This window comes from Neovison vison, chromosome 13 (assembly GCF_020171115.1).
Source record: "Neovison vison isolate M4711 chromosome 13, ASM_NN_V1, whole genome shotgun sequence".
Taxonomy (NCBI): domain Eukaryota; kingdom Metazoa; phylum Chordata; class Mammalia; order Carnivora; family Mustelidae; genus Neogale; species Neogale vison.
The window spans coordinates 118,103,649-118,116,540 of NC_058103.1; the positions used below are offsets into that span (position 1 = coordinate 118,103,649).

Consider the following 12,892-nt stretch of genomic DNA (forward strand, 5'->3'; position numbering starts at 1 on the left):
TTGTTGAAAGATAAATATATATCAGACAAAAACAGTTTGCTGTTTTAGATCAGATAGATGATTCTGTATTCCTTCCTAAGTCAGCAGGTTTTTCATAAAATGGAATTTTGAAGACATTCAGATGACATTGGCTGACAGCATCTAAATGACCATCTATAGCACACTTGAGCATAACGTGGTTGTCAACATCATATTCTTGGGCTGCCAGTTTCTTTTATAGCTTGGTGTTACTCTCTTTAGCAAGCTTGTAATATTTTCAGTCCCTCTTCTCTTAGAGAAATTTATTTTACAATGGTGTTTATGTGTGAGGGGGATTCATAATCGAACACTAGTGTTTGTGCGTTCACATCTGTCAATTTGCTTGAAGACAACAGCTCAAAAGAATTTTTCCACCTTTTATTCACGAATATTGGTTCGTATCAGTAGGGATATTTTAACATGACAGGTATTATGTGAGAGTGGGAATTATCCATATCTTCTGACATAACATCAGTGTTATGTTGAAAATTAACATTCAGCATTGTATCTCACTTTTTACTGTCTGCAAACCTGAAAGCAGGGAATTGGCATTTACAGAGTCAAGGACAAGAAGACATACAACTCCATGTAAATAACTTTTATGCTCCAAAGTGCTTCTGTGCTTTGTCAACATATATCTGTTTTCTAATCACCTTTATTTTTGATATAGAAGATATGCCCTGGGTTGTTATTATCTTATACAGCTATATAGTTAAATATATAAAATAAAAATGGTACAGAATTCCATTTAGAGATGCTTCAGTTTGGGGTGGCTGATTTACTTTTGCTGCTTAAGCTTCTAGCTTGATTTCCTTTTGACTAATTGTGTGGTCTTCTAACTAATGTATTAGAGTGAATGTTCTCTGTCTTTACTGCAAGCAGTAGATTTTGTCATTAAGTGTAGTTCAGAGATGACAAAATTTTTTTCCTTTTTTTATTCTTGGTAGATGACTTTAATCTTCACTCTACATATGGGAATATCTCATAGATCTCTTGTCTGCATTATGACTAGTGTATTTAAGTTTCAGGATTGATATTCTTTAATTATTCTGCATTCAGAGAACAAAATATTTATAGTTTAATTCCTGTTGACTTGAATATTAAGCTTCCTGTATTTTTAGTTTCTTCTTCTGACTTGGAATAACCTAATGTTAATATTTAGTAAGGTTGACTAGCCCTTGACCTACCTGAAAGAGTCTATGTTAACTTATTCCAATTCAGCAAACTGTCATGCAACATAAAGATATATGATAATTTCAGGATTTTATGTAAAGTTCTTCAGTACATGTGAATTAAGTAGGAGTATTTTCCTAAACCTATAGATTGCAAGGGATTAACTAAAAGATGAAGATATCTTTCTAAACTAATATCCCTCTAACGGAAGTGTAAGGTAATAACTGTAAATGGTCAGTATACCTATAGTTTCAGAGAAAATTATTTGAAAAATCTGGTGATTTATTGGTGGTGGTTCCGAAACCTCTTTATAAGGATGGCAATATTTATGAGTTTATATTTGCTGTTGACTGTCCCTCCAGCCTTACTATACACATTTCTCCTCTAAATGTGTTCATGTCCATCTCTCTTTCACTCAGATGCTTTTGTTTCCTCTCTTCCACCAATCTGTGAATAAATACTCCTTAAATCTTCAGATCAAAATTTTATTTTCTCCAGAGAAACACTACAATCCAACTAGTTTCTCTTCTCACTGGCTTTATTTTTATGAATTAATTGCTGCTGTATCATTACTTCGCTTAATTTTAATTTTTGTTCAGTGTAACAAATGTCTCCTGTGTGCTTGTAATGATGTGTGAGCTTGGTGGGGTAGGGAAGTATGCTCCGGGCAGGCTTCCCAGAGGAAGTGATCCTGGACCTGAACCTTGAAGAGCAAGTAGGAATTTCCTGTTCATGCAAAGGGTAAGGATATATTGGCAAAGAGAACAGCGTGAGAATACATGGGATTCAGTATGGCTGTGGTGTGATAAATGGGGGAGATATGAAATGAAACTGAGGAGATAGGCATGAGCCAGGTCATTGAGTACTTTAAATGTCATCCTGTCCATTTTTTCTGTGGGTGAGCTTTGACTTCATTCTATGGAGAGTAGCTATGGAAGGGTCTGACATATGATGGTGTGTGCTGTGACAAGATTTTCATTTTAGAGTGATCATTATAAATGATTCTGGGGTAGGATAAGAGTGGGCCAGTTGGATTACTGAATTGGCCATATTGAGAGGTAATGACCTGGATTTGAGTACCATTGATAGGGATAGAATTGAGAGAGTAGACTTGGAACGTGTTTAGAGTAGAAATCAATGAGGTTTTAAGATGATTGGTGAACTGTGATTACTGCTAGACTTTTGGCGTGTCTAAGTGGCTGTTGCATTGTTAACCAGAGCAGGGAACTGAAAGAGCGGACGAATTTTAGGAAGAGATGAAAAGCTCACTTTTGAACGTGTTGAGTTTTTACCTATGGTATATTCAGGTGAGAATATCTAAAAACAACAGGATGTTAGAGTCTGAGGCTCAGGTGAAAGGTCAGAATTAGGGATTATCATGTGAGGGGTCCTCCTAGTCCAGGTGGGAATCCAGAGTATGTATGCCAAAAAGCTGAACCCTAAGAGGAAAAGGAAAAGAGAAACCCAAGACAGAAATGAAGAGAAGACTCTGTCTTTACCTAATTCCTCTTGAAAGGACAATTTTATCTTTTCTACATCCTCAATCAATACCTTAAATAGTATTATGTAAAAGATACTCAGTAAATGTTTGCCACTTATTTTGTTCAACTAGAAAGCATCTCATTTACTTAGAGACTTGTTTCATATTTTATCCAATTCCATGACTTGATAAGAAAAATTTTTAAGAATTAATTTTAAGAAATTTTAATTCCAATATAGTTAACATACAGTGTTATGTTCGTTTCAGGTATACATTATAGTGATTCAGTTCTCTTCATTACTCAGTGCTTATCATGATAACTGTACTCTTAATTCCCCTTACCTATTTCACCCATTCCCCCCCCACCCCCCCTCTGGTAGCCACCAGTTTGTTCTCTATCTAGTTAACAGTCTGTTTTTTGGTTTGTCTCTTTTTCTCTTTGCTCATTTGTTTTGTTTCTTAAATTCCACATATGAGTGAAATCACATGGTATTTGTCATTTTGCTTAGGATTATGCTCTGGATCCATCCATTTTGTTGCAGATAAGAATTTTTTTTGGTTTTTTTTTTTCTTGTTTTGTTTTGTTTTTACTTGACAGAGATCACAAGTAGGCAGAGCGGCAGGGCAGGCGGGGGAGGGGGTAAGCAGGGTTCCCGCTGAGCAGAGAGCCTGATGTGGGGCTTGGTGGGACTTGATCCCAGGACCCTGGGATCATGACCTGAGCAGAGGGCAGAGGCTTTAACCCACTGAGCCACCCAGGCGCCCCTAGAAATATTTTTAATTCATACCATTTCATGAGCACCTACTGTGTACTAAGCACTGGGTTAAATACTTTACACATGTTATCTGATTTTATCTCTGAAATAACCCTTCATAAGTGGGTTTTATTATTTCCATTTTTGTATTTGAAGAACCTGAAGTTAAGAAAGATTAAGTGAATTAATCAGCTTTTTCACACATCTATGAAAAACTCCAAAATTCATTATCTTAACCACCACTGATGTTTGGAACCAAAAGACCATTTGCCAGTCTTCTGTTTGGGTTCCACTGTGAGAATTATTTTAAACCAAAGGCTCTGATTTATCCTAAATTTTGTATGGTCAGTCTTATGTAGATTAGCATAGTAGTTGGACACCTTTGTTCCTGAGTACAGTAAGCCTTTACTTAATTCTTTTTAACTTTCTGGGCCACTACTACTTCATTTTTCTATTAGCAGTTTGGACTAGATGAGTGCTAAATTGCTTATGGTTCTAAAATCCTATAAATCCATGATTTGAATATCTCAAAAACTATTCCTCAGAGTCTACTACCAGGTTTTAGAGATTCACAGACTAGAGGTTTAATGTCTCAATTAAAATTATACGCAAAATATGATTCATATATATGCATTTTGGGGGAAATGCAATTCACAGTTTTCATCAGATTCTCATAGTTTTATGTCTCACCACTCTCCCTTCACCCAGAAGATTAAGAACTTAGTTTTAGAAATATTTTTGCATAATATAATGAACTATAATGCTTCATGAAATCCTGTCCTGAGTAGTTATTTTTAACAAGGTATTGTTATTCATTAGAAGTGATTTTCTGAGGTAAGGTTACTTTTTTGGCTACTTAAACCCATAGTGTTTCCTAAAGTAAAACACCTCTTAGTCCTCCTCTAAGTAGCATGAGTAACAGTTTGTCTCTGCTTAATGGTAAATTAAAGAATGGTTAATTAAAGAATGCTCAGTTTTAAAGTATGATTCAAATAACCTTCACTAATATTTATTTCCTACTTTGCATCTTCTTGTAGGAAAAGAATATTTGAGGGCCATTTGTAAGGAAAGAAGAGGAAGCAATGACATAATGCCTATAGTTGGAGCCAGTTAAACTGGGTTTGTACTTCCTTTTTTCATGTCACACATTTATTCTAGTCTTGAATCCCTTTTTTCAACCTCTTGCCTTATTCCAGCATCAAATCTTATAATTTTGAAACTTACCTTACTATGGAAGAGACAAAGATGAATAAGAGATGCCCTTTTCAAAGTATTTGCAATGTCTTTGTGAATAAGAAAGACAGAATGATAAAAAACTAGATAATAGTCTATTTTCAGATAAGAAGCTTTGAGAAGTTTGGTAAATTGCTCAAGGTCAAAAGCTCTTCAAACTCTCTCATTCCAAACCTCATTTGCCTTCTATTAGGTCACAATGCCCCTCATTTTATTTAGGTTTAGTTATTGTACAGTTGCCAATAACTTATTTGAGAACCAAGAAGGACCTCATAAATTTAATTTCAGGAATCTTTTTTGTTTTTTTTGTTTGTTTGTTTGTTTGTTTTTTAAATTTATTTATTTATTTATTTATTTATTTGACAGAGAGAGATCACAAATAGGCAGAGAGACAGGCAGAGAGAGAGAGGAGGAAGCAGGCTCCCTGCTGAGCAGAGAGCCCGATGCGGGACTCAATCCCAGGACCCTGAGATCATGACCTGAGCCGAAGGCAGCGGCTTAACCCACTGAGCCACCCAGGCACCTCTTTTTTGTTTTTTAAAAGATTTTATTTATATATTTGACAGAGAGAAACACAGTGAGAAGACGGAACACAGGCAGGGGGAGGAAGTGAGAAAGGGAGAAGCAGGCTTTCCACCCAGCAGGGAGCCCAATGTGGGGCTGGATCCCAGGAACCCGGGTCCTGACCTGAGCTAACAGCAGATGCTTAAAGACTGAGCCAGCCAGGTGCCCCCAGGAATCTTTCTGATGAAGAAAAAGGAGAGAAAATTCCCTTGAAGTTTAGGAGATTGGAGAAGGGAAGTGTATGTGCCAAACACTGCTCTAGGGTCTTCACATGAATTAGCTCATTTAATTCACAATAACTAGGTGAACTCCTGGGTATTATCCTTGTTTTAAAAATGAGGAGGGGCACCTGGCTGGCTCAGTTGGAGGAACACCTGTCTCTTGATATTGGGATTTTGAGTTCGAGCTCCAAAACAAAACAAAACAAAACAAACTTGGGGCACCTGGGTGGCTCAGTGGGTTGGGCCTCTGCCTCAGGTCCTGGGATCAAGCCCTGCTTCATGCTCTCTGCTTGGTGGGGAGCCTGCCCCCCACCCCCCCGCCTTCTGCTCTGCCTACTTGTGAGCTCTCTCTCTCTCTGCCAAATAAAATCTTAAAAAAAGAACTTGAAAAAAATAAAGATGAGGGGACTGAGACTCAGAGAAATAAATAAATTGCTCAAGATCCCACAGCTAGTAAGTAACAAAATCAGAATTAAAAGTCTTTAATTAGGAAAGGTTTGATAGTGTTTATTTCATGCCCATTGGCTTAAATATCATACAAGCCAAATGAATAGCTGGATGGTTTGGTTTGACCCCTCGCTGTTAGTATCGTCTGTAAACATTTTCAATTGGACTATTCGTGGTTAAGTCATTTTCACCAAGCTAATATTTACATCTTTTTATTTTATTAGTTATTATTTTATTTATTTTACTATTTTTAAAGTTTATATCTTTTTAATGAGTTTTTCATTATAACCAGTTTGAAAAGGTAATTGTTTAAGCCATGGTAAAGAGGGATTTTCAAGCTCCCAGAATTGTGAATAGTATCACATGCCAGAAGGGACTTTGCACAGTGTCAGGTCTCAGTCCGGCCTGCCCCAACTTTCCTTAGCCTGCCTTTGGACTCCTTTTGTGAGATGAGAAGGTTGAGCTGATTGTTCCTTACCTCTCTTACAGCTATGTAAAGTTACTGTCTCAGTAAGAAGAGTTTCATGTGCTTCAAATGTAAATATCAAAGAATTTTTAGAGATGGAAGGAAAGTCTTTAGAGATCAGCTAAGGGAATCCCCCCATATGACAGATGAAGAAACAGAGACCCTCACCTTTGTGTGACACTTCGAACATTCAGAGCTCTTTCACGTGCATTAACCTCATACGAGCCTCACCGCAGTCTTCTGGATTAAATATTATTATCATTTTTATAGAAATGAATTTGTGCAAGGTCTCATAGCTGGGCCTAAAGTTTAAGAGGTTTGCTTGCTTAGTGGAATTAATTATATCCTGTGATGGAGTCCTGTTGTATGAGAAAGTGAGAATTCAGTGATTGATGAAGCAAGTCCAAGCAGGAACAGCAGACATTTCTCAGTATTAAAGTGGAATGACCTCAGCAGTATAAATAAATAGCAGAAACAGAGAGGGAAGGAGGAGGCAAAAACTGAGGTCTGTGAGCTGATTTAAACTTTGTTTTCATTTATTCCTGGATTAGGAGTAAGCAGAACTGACTTTTAGTGTTGTTGTGTTTATCAATAGTGTAATATTTAAGTTGCTTTATCCTTGGGACGCCTGGGTGGCTCAGTTGGTTAAGCGGCTGCCTTCCGCTCAGGTCATGATCCCAGCGTCCTGGGATCAAGTCCCACATCGGGCTCCTTGCTTGGCGGGGAGCCTGCTTCTCCCTCTGACTCTGCCTGCCACTCTGTCTGCCTGTGCTTGCTCTCGCTTCTCTCTCTATGACAAATAAATAAATAAATAAAATCTAAAAAAAAAAATAAAAGTTGCTTTATCCTTAACAAAATAATTCAAACAGAAACTGTACTTTGTAATAAAGCATTAAAAAATTGTAGTTGAGCTAGGGGAACTTTAAACAGTTCATTTAGAAGGGGATCCTGAAAAAATAAATGAATAAGTAAGTGTAGAAAGCTAAGGTTCACACACAATTATTTATTTCATTGCATTTAGAGATACGAGGTGTTTTTGGTGTTTTATCCCCCGTTTCTGCTCTGTAGTAGGGACATGTCCCTTGGAAATGTTGCCGGTTTCTGTGCCAGTGACCTGGGTGCTAAACAACAAATTGCTTTACCTTGGTTCCTTCCTTCTTTCCATTTATTTATTTATTCATCCATCCATCCATCCACCCATCCATTTATTTATTTATTTATTTATATTTCTAAAAAGGTTTTATTTATTTATTTGACAGAGACACAGTGAGAGAGGGAACACAAGCAGGGGGAGTGGGAGAAGGAGAAGCAAGCTTGCGGCCAAGCAGAGAGCCCACTGCGGGGCTCGATCCCAGGACCCTGGGATCATGACCTGAGCTGAAGGCAGCCCCTCATTTATTTGTTTTTCTAAGTTTTTATTTAAATTTCAGTTAGTTAACACAGTGTAATATTCGTTTCAGGTCTATATCAGCACCACGCTCTAACCGGCTGAGCTAACCGGCCATCGTTTCAGGTCTATAATATAATGATATACCACTTCCATACAACACCCAGCGGTCATCGTAACAAGTGCCCTCCTTAATCCCCATCCCATATTTAACTGCCCTCACCACCCACCTCTCCTCTGGTAACCATCAGTTTATTCTCTGTAATTAAGAGTCTGTTTCATGGTTTGCCTCTTTTCTTTTTTTTCCCCCTTTGCTTATTTGTTTTGTTTTTCAGATTCCGCATGTGAGTGAAATCATATGATGTTTGTTTTTTTTCTGACTGACTTATTTCACTCAGCATAATATTAGTCTGTCTCCATCCATGTTGTTGCAAATGGTAAGATTTCATTCCTTTTTAGGACTGAGTAATATTCCCGTGTGTGTGTGTACACCACATTCTCTTTATCCATTCATCAGTCAGTGGACACTTGGGCTGTTTTCTTGATTGGCTATTATAGATAATGCTGCCTACTTTGGTAACTTTCTGTAAACAATCTATTTTTTTTTAATTGGAAAGAAAATTGTTTTAAAACTTGTATATGGATGTTAGCAGTTTTTCTTTTACAGTTTTGGTCTCCAAATTGTCTTTCCTTTAAAATGAGCTGATTTTTTTTGGGGGATTGCATGGTATGATGTTGCTTTCACTGTGGATATTACAATTTTATCATTAAGAAAATTTCTATTTTTCATGGTGTACTAAAGTTTTTTAAAATTATAAGTGATATTCTGTAGAAGTAATGGAGCAGTTCTAATCAAAAAGGAAAGCAATGAAGGTGGAGTAAATGTAGAAAAAAAATTTGAAAGCAACATTATACGATTTGACATAAATTAGAGAGGAAGAATGTTCTTGAAATCTTTTTTCCTTTAGAGTCCTTTTTTTTTTTTTTTTAAAGATTTTATTTATTTATTTGACAGACAGAGATCACAAGTAGGCAGAGAGGCAGGCAGAGAGAGAGAGGAGGAAGCGGGCTCCCTGCTGAGCAGAGAGCCCGATGCGGGACTCGATCCCAGAACCCTGAGATCATGACCTGAGCCGAAGGCAGCGGCTTAACCCACTGAGCCACCCAGGCGCCCTCCTTTAGAGTCCTTTTAAAGATTCTCTTGCCCATCTGCTTATGGTCTTACCAAGCTCTGCCTCATAGCCCACTCCCATTCTCACCCCATTGCAGATCCATGGAATTCAGAGAAATGGCATTTGAGGACGAATTGAATAGACTGGTCTTTAATTCTTAATTTTATGTCTGATCTCAAAACTTGTGCAAGGGTTTTTTTCTTTTCTTTCTTTCTTTCTTTCTTTTTTTTTTTTTTTTTTTTTTTGCAAGGGTTTTTTTTAAACTGCCACTTTAAGGTTTGTTATTTAAAAAAAAAAAGATTTTACTTATTTGACAGAAGAGAGAGTGAGAGCAGGAGCGGGGGCCTGAGGGAGATGGGTAGAAGGAGAGGGACAAGCAGACTCCCTACTGAGTGGGGAGGCCAATGTGGGGCTCAATCCCAGGACCCTGAGATCTTGACCTGAGCTGAAGGCAGATGCTGAACTGATCCACTTTAAAGTTCTTTAAAGGAAAAACCAAAAAGGCCACTTCATAGTACTTGATACTTAATTTTTGTTTTGCTATAGTTCAGGTGCTGGTCTCCTAGAAACTTCCAACATCTGATATAAACACTTTCATTAAACTGTGCCTATTATAATATGACTGTCATGCTTGCCCAGAGTATAGTGAGTTTTAAGGACTACAGTTAGCTTCTTGTTGGCCAGCTGTGATTCAGGGGTCATGGTAAAGTTCTGATATTTAGCTGAAGTCTTAAAATTTTTAAAGGTGACTGGGCTTTTTCCTGTGATTTGTGTTTCCCTTGTTTGGCATTACTGCTAAGGAGCCAGGCTTCCAGACTGGTGTCTCATTCACATTAAAACATTCCCTCTGTATGTGTATAGTCCATGTGATTCAAAAGGAATGGTTTTAATAGATTAAGCCTTTGATTTTTAAGCTAATTATTTCTATAAAGAAATAGTTGGAACACTTTGTATTTTTCTGTCTTATTGACAAATCTGGTAGCACTAAATAAAGTGGTTTGCCAGGAGATTTATTCAACATTAATATAGATTTGCTTTATTCTATGGAATTTGGTTTCTGTGCCAGGGTACTTTCTAATATGAGATCAGTTCTTACGAGACATATGGAAATATGGGAAATTTCAGATACTTTTTGATGTCATGTTCAGTAAATTTCAGGGTGATGGCAAGGGAAATACAAAGATGTAATTTGTATGTGTTTGTATGTGAGTGTGATCTGACACCAAGGAAATGTAAGAAACTGATTTGCTGCTTTCTTCTTAAAGCTTAATATGGCAGTAGAGTTATAAGAAAATACTTGTTTTTCTTTTTCTAAATGTATTTCTATTTAACAAATGTAGGTCAGGACTTCATTTTATATCTTGGTGTATATTTTAAAGAGTTAAATGAGTTGATTCATATTTTTAAAAACCAGAAATATAGGTGATAAAGTGGAGTTACCGAATCTGTTGGCATATATTTGTAATATCGGTGCATTTGCCGTTGCCTGAGTATTTGAATTTTCTCAGAGAAAAACACTATCACACAAATAGAGTTAATCGAGTATTTGTTGGCATAAATATGTGCCACCTCCATTTATTTTCATTTCTCAAGTTGAGAAGGTTGGATGATTCTCATAAGTATTCAAAAATTATTCTGCTGGGTAAAATTGAGAGTATTGTTAATGATGTACTTTATGTTGGCTAGTTGAACATAATTTAAAAAGTTGATTATCATTTGCCCTCTGGTCTTTTTTTAGGAGAACCTATCTCCAAGCACAATTTAAACCAAAGACCATTAATTACAATCAGATTTTCTATGAACACTGATTTTTTAAATTAAAAATTGTATAAGCTCCCTTGCTGACTTTGTTCATCTTTATATATAAACAACATTTCAGTGAAAGATATTGTAGCCATGGGGCACCTGGGTGGCTCAGTGGGTTAAAGCCTCTGCCTTTGGCTCAGGTCATGATCCCAGGGTCCTGGATCAAGCCCCGCATTGGGCTCTCTGCTCAGCGGGGAGCCTGCTTCCTCCTCCCTCTCTCTGCCTGCCTCTCTCCCTACTTGTGATCTCTGTCTGTCAAATAGATAAATAAATAAAATCTTAAAAAAAAAAAAGAAATAAAGAAAGATATTGTAGCCTGAAATGTTGTTTGTCTGCAGGAGATATGAAAGATTGCAAAAGATTTGGGGAACTCTAGATTTTCCATTCAGAGTTTTGTTTTGTTTTAAAGATTTTATTTATTTATTGGACAGACAGAGATCACAAGTAGGCAGAGAGGCAGGCAGAGAGAGAGGAGGATGCAGGTTCCCCACTGAGCAGAGAGCCCGATGCGGGGCTTGATCCCAGGACCCTGGGATCATGACCTGAGCCGAAGGCAGAGGTTTAACCCACTGAACCACCCAGGCACCCCCCCATTCAGAGTTTTTTAAAAATGTACTTTATCATATTATGTGAAACCATAGTCCTTATAGTCTGAGGCCTGGTTATTTCAAATAGGGGAGAATGGTATTATCTAAAGATTAGCAGCTCAATGCTAGTAAGTACAGTGAAATGTCCAGAGCCCCTTAAAAAGATCACATAAAACCAATAACAGAGAATATTGAAAGCCAGCTCACATTGTCTGAAGCAAGAACTTAGAATCTACTTGAGTGCATAGAAATACTTTGTATTCCTTGTTAATTTGGGGCAGTAAAAATGTAACAGAAGCATGGAATAGGAATAGGTTTCAGAATAGAGAGAGGCTTTGGAGATCATTTCATTATATCCTTCCATTTTACAATGAGAAACCAAATGTTAGAGGTTAAGTCACTCGGTATCAACCAAGTAGTGGCAGTAGTAGAACTAGAACACTCTGTCTTAACTGTTAAATCATTGATGATGGAACGTCAAAAATTGTAAGCGCAAATAATGGTTATTATTATTGCTGTTTAAAATCTTTTACATACTTTTTTACTCTGTGAGCTCTTACACATTTACAAACTTGTGTAGTTCTCACTACAAATAGGGCACAGTAAGTCCTGTCCCCCCCGAAAACTATTTCAAGTTGTCCCCTTTTGTTCAGAACCTTTCTCTGCATCCAACTAGTAAATAATATTATGTCAGTATTTTACAGATGCCTTTTATCAAATTAAGGTAGTTCTTATGTATTCTGAATTGTCTGAAGTTTTGTTATGAATGAGTGTGGAAATTTGTTAAATTTTTTTCTGTGTTTATCCAAATGGTCATATTGTTTTTCCTCCTTTATTCTGTTAATATGATTAATAACATTGATTTTTTTAAAAATGTAAAATCAGCCTTGCATTCCTTCTTATATATTGCTGAATTTGACTTGCTATTTTGTTAGAGATTTCTGCATCTATATTTGAGAGAGATATTGTGGTGTATTTTTCTTAAAATGCCTTTTTGGGGTTTGGGAATCAATCTGATGCTGGCCATATAAAACCAGTTGGGAAATGTTCCCTCCTCTACTTTGTAGAAGAATTTATGTCAGATTGGTATTACTTCTGTTTTTACATGTTTGATGGAATTCACCTGTGAGCCATTTGAAAATTTGGAGCTTTCTTTGTGAGGACATTTTTTTTTTTCCACATTTGAAACATTTTAATGGATCTTTCAATGAGAGCTTTAATTCAGCTAAATTACAAATTTAATTTCCTTGGGGCGTCTAGGTGGCTTAGTCCATTAGACAGCTGCCTTCATCTCCAGTCATGATCTCAGCATCCTGGGATTGAGCCCCACATCTGGCTCCCTGCTCAGCAGGGAGTCTGCTTCTCCCGCTCCCTTTGCCTCTGGAGCTCATGTGCTCGCTCGCTCGCAAATAGATAAATAAAATCTTCATAAAAAACCCAAATTTAATTTCTTTTGACAGATAAAGGGCTATTCAAGTTATCTGTTACTTCCAGAGTCAGTATTGGTAATCTGTGTCTTTTAAGGAATTTGTCTATTTCATCTTAGGTGTTAAATTTATTGTCATAAAATCATTCATAATAGG

The 12,892-nt window shown here is 37.0% G+C and overlaps 1 protein-coding gene across 3 annotated transcripts in view; it reads left to right on the plus strand.

Annotated features, from left to right (window-relative positions):
- The window catches only part of PEAK1 (pseudopodium enriched atypical kinase 1), a 332,635-nt gene that overhangs the window by 132,660 nt on the left and 187,083 nt on the right, over positions 1-12,892 (plus strand). For all 3 annotated transcript variants that reach the window (XR_006381652.1, XM_044230658.1, XM_044230659.1), the window contains one exon: positions 4,464-4,545. The gene's annotated coding sequence lies outside the window, so the exon portion shown is untranslated. The remainder of the gene's footprint in view (positions 1-4,463; positions 4,546-12,892) is intronic.